The 3,947-nt window shown below is 42.3% G+C and overlaps 1 long non-coding RNA gene across 1 annotated transcript; it reads left to right on the top strand.

Annotated features, from left to right (window-relative positions):
- The first annotated feature begins 250 nt into the window (after positions 1 to 250).
- Positions 251 to 3,097, top strand: LOC138814767 (uncharacterized). The gene is made up of 4 exons (XR_011368081.1): positions 251 to 337; positions 638 to 829; positions 1,530 to 1,572; positions 2,514 to 3,097. It is a non-coding gene; the product is annotated as an uncharacterized lncRNA (long non-coding RNA).
- Positions 3,098 to 3,947: the final 850 nt, after the last annotated feature.

Raw genomic sequence — 3,947 nt, 5'->3', positions numbered from 1 at the left:
CTTCCTTGAGGCTGAGACCATGCTGGTTCCTAGGCCTACCTGAGGATGTTGGGATTTGACAATGTCCACATTTGTATAGAGTGATGTAGGAGGGGAAATTTCAGCCTCCCGTTTGTCTTTGGGATGGTCTTATGTGAGTAAGCAGCTTAGATCATTGGGCTCTGAGAGATGACACTACTTCCCTCACAATGGAATAGAATATGGAACTCTGAGACCCAGGCAACTGTAACTTACAGTCAGCTCTAGCCAGCTCACTTGGCCTGTGGCTCAGAAACAAGAAAGACATTCCTGTATTGTTTTCAAAGTTCAAGAGAATCAGGTCCCAGGCATGAGAGGGGTGAGTGCCTCACTCAATACTGCAGACATTGGATCAGTGCCAAACCACGAATCCAATGTCTCAGGCCTTTTTATAAGAAGAAATAAAGGGAATCACAAGGCAACTCAGGTCAGGTGTAACTATGACAGGAAACCTATTTAATCTCATTCTAGCCCACAGTACAGGCTTCTTCTTGTGTTTTTATATGTGTATATTGATAAAATATTTACTGTGTACTTTTCAATCCTATTACTCTATTACTCATTTTGAAGTGTACTCCCATTTCCATGTTTCAAAGATTCATTCTTTTTACCACCTCAGTGTGACAATGAGTCTGCTCAAATCCTGAATGTGCCTTATAATATATGGAGCTTGGACTCAGGCTTGTTGGAAATGCTGGTAATGGACCTGATCCCTGCCTACCAGAAAGGTGATCTCTTCTATGTTGGAAACTTCCACCGCCACTATAGAGAGTGGGAGACAATGGAGCAGTTGCTGGATATTGTTTAAAAAGTGAGTGTTCCTCATTCAAATCCAGGACTGATGAGACCCCCTGGCAGATTATTGGAATACTTGGTACCTCTCTGAGACTGTTTCACTGGGGTTTTATCACAGGAGCTTGGCTTGAGACAAAGAAGTGCATTCCCTGGATTACTCCTTACGAGTGGCCTGCCAGAACATTTCATTTTCCTCAGAAGCTAGTGGAGCCTTAACAGTTTGCTTGCTGAGAGACTAGGATTAAAGGAATGAGCCAGTGTCACCCAACATCCACCCTCACCTAGGAAATCACTATCTTGGAGGCCTTTGAAGGTATATAGATGGAAGAAAGAATGGAACTTGAACTTGGGGCCTGAGTGCTGTTCTGTTCATATCACTCTACCATTTAAGCTCCAAGTCCAGGTCTGGCCTTTGGCTGGTTAATTGAAGATAAGTGTCTTTAGAATTTTACAAACTAGACTGGGTTCAAACTGTGATCCTTAGATCTCACCCTCCTGATTAGTAGGATTAGAGGCATGAGCCATGGGACATTTATTTGGACAAATGCTGATAAGCATCCTCACAGAATTTCCATGAAATTGTATAGACATATCTCTACTTTTTGTCTGTTATGTTTACATTACCATATGTGACTTAACCAGTCCCATGTCTGTCCTGTTAGTTCACAAAAGGAGAAGCATAGAGTTAACTTTCTTCTCTCCTCCCATTGGTACAGATCCTTCTACCGTAACTGGGAGGAAGATGAACAAGATGAAGAAGTAAGTGGACGTTGACATAAAGAGAAGTTCTGTCTTTGAAAACTGGGTATCTTTGAGGTGTCTGAATCAAAGTCAACTTCCTTCTTTGCACACCAGTTGTGATTTTCACCAGGGGGTTGAGGCTTGGCACTTCAGTGGATAGCAGATTACACAGTGTGGATGTGTTTGTGGTTTTGGACTCTCATGGATGACGAGGGGGGTATGTATAGCAAGTCAGATCAAGAGGGGAAACAACCTTCTCCTCCTAACATAGGGAGAATTTTAGATGATTATATTTGAGAAATTTCTAGAAGTGGGTTGTGAGGAGCATCCTGCTTGCAGGAGTCTCTTCCTCCAACATGCAAGTCCCGCCAGAAAGAGGCTATAGTACAAAGCTCAGGATGGGGAGGAAAGGCTCTCATTTTCCTTGTCACCAATCTGCCCATAGCATAGTTTGTTCCATCTTCCCTATGTGGATGGACTTCTACCTTGATGATTTCTATGAGAACAAGAACCATGACACCCTGAAAGAACTTACACAGTATGTCAAGCTCAAGATGCCCTCTTCAGACTTGCTCTTCTGCTTACATATTTTTCTGGACCAGCTAGAGGAGCGCATTGCCCATGAGACCAAGAAAAAGTGGAAGAAGTCCTTGTTTAGATACCTCAGAGCTGGTGAATATGGATGGAACTTGGGTCTTTAGGCATGGGCAGGATGGGCATAGAGCCCTTAGTACTCCCCAGCTTGGCAAAATATCCTTTTATGGATATTCTTTGCCAGGTAATATCTGTTCTCCTTTGAAGGAACTTGGAAGTAGCCACTCATTAGAAACATGCTAACTTCTCATCAGTGTTCAGTCCAAACTCAAGTTCTACAGCTTCCCCCATTAGATTCTCATGAAAGTTTAGTCACACCTTAACTTCTTGAGTTCTAAGACTCCTGTACCTATTTCCATTCTCAGGTTTGTATCACAGTAGAGCAGCTCCTGCAGTTCTCCAGATAAAGAACCCATCAGTGATGTCGTTTATGATGACTCATGGAAATCAGAAAACATTACTGATCTCCAGAAGGCATGTGAACATAGAGGGTGTTTTTTTAATATATAGAAAGGCCCAAGCAGGTTTTGAGTCCTGTGGACATCCCACTGGTTCTGAACCCCACATGTGAAGCAGGAGTACCTGCACTTACTGCCAAGGAAGAAGATGATCCAGAATATCTTCCAGTGATGTTGATAATCCACCTAGATTAGCTCCAAACAAGTCAAAAAGACATGTCTTGGTATGCAGTGTAAATGTATGCTAATGGAAAATGACCCCAGTGTATCTTCAGGAAAACCAATAAGTGAGGTCCAAAATCTAGATTCAGTTGAGGAAAGGGAATCTTTCCTCACAGAATATCCTGACCAATCTGTCCTCCTGAAGGGGATCCAGTTTCCAATTGAGAAATTAGAATCTGTCCCTCCTTGGACTCAGGAAGAAAACCCTGTCTTTAATGAGGAAGTAAATCCCTTTTAGGACTCTGAGGCAGAATTTCTTTCTGAAGGCAACTTAGAAGCCAATCTAGATTTAGAGATTCCTTCCCCCATTCCTGGGAAAACCTGTATTTTTTTTGTCCTGATGGTTATAAAATGCTCATTCTATTTATTTTTCTAACTTTATTAAAATGGTAGTGTTTTTTATATAATCTAGTATTCATGAATCCTAATTATGTTTTTAAGCCTACAATCTGAAGCATTGTGCATACGTGTTCTGTGGGAGGAAAACAGAGTGACAGGGTGCTGTACAAGAGAGCCTACTGCATATTACTCAACTGTTAAATGCCAGGCCATGCCTGTATGGGGAAATAAGGTGGCTACAAAAGGTCTATGACATAGCAGGTTAAAGGTCCTAGAAAGCTGTTCTGTCAATTTGGACAAATGTCACAATACTTATAGTGGTATGTAGGATACTCTTCCAACCGTGAGTTCAAATCTGTTTACATTTCATTGTGCTTTGGGCACATATGGAAGAAAAATTACTCTCCAATAATATCATACAGTAATGTGAATCATTTTCTTTAAAACTGCTCCAGGGCTGAGAAGGTGGCTCAGTGGTAGAGTGCTCGCTTTGCATACATGAGGCCCTGGGTTCAATTCCTCAGCACTACATAAGCAGAAAAAGCTGGAAGTGGCATTATGGCTCAAGAGCTGAAGAGCTTAGGGACAGTGCCCAGGCTCAGAGTTCAAGCCCCACAACTGGCAAAAATACTGCTCCATTAAACAATTAATTAAATAATTAATAATTAATTCAGGCTGCAGCCACTTAATCAGGCATGCTGGTCCCTCTGGTGAAGTAGGATCCTACTGGAAGTCTGCCCACCTAGGGCCGTTGTGAGCATCCATCGCCTGGGACTGTGG

This window comes from Dipodomys merriami, unplaced genomic scaffold, assembly GCF_024711535.1.
Source record: "Dipodomys merriami isolate MVZ:Mamm:240054 unplaced genomic scaffold, mDipMer1.0.p SCAF_61, whole genome shotgun sequence".
NCBI classification, from domain to species: domain Eukaryota; kingdom Metazoa; phylum Chordata; class Mammalia; order Rodentia; family Heteromyidae; genus Dipodomys; species Dipodomys merriami.
This window is presented reverse-complemented; position numbering and strand designations above follow the sequence as displayed.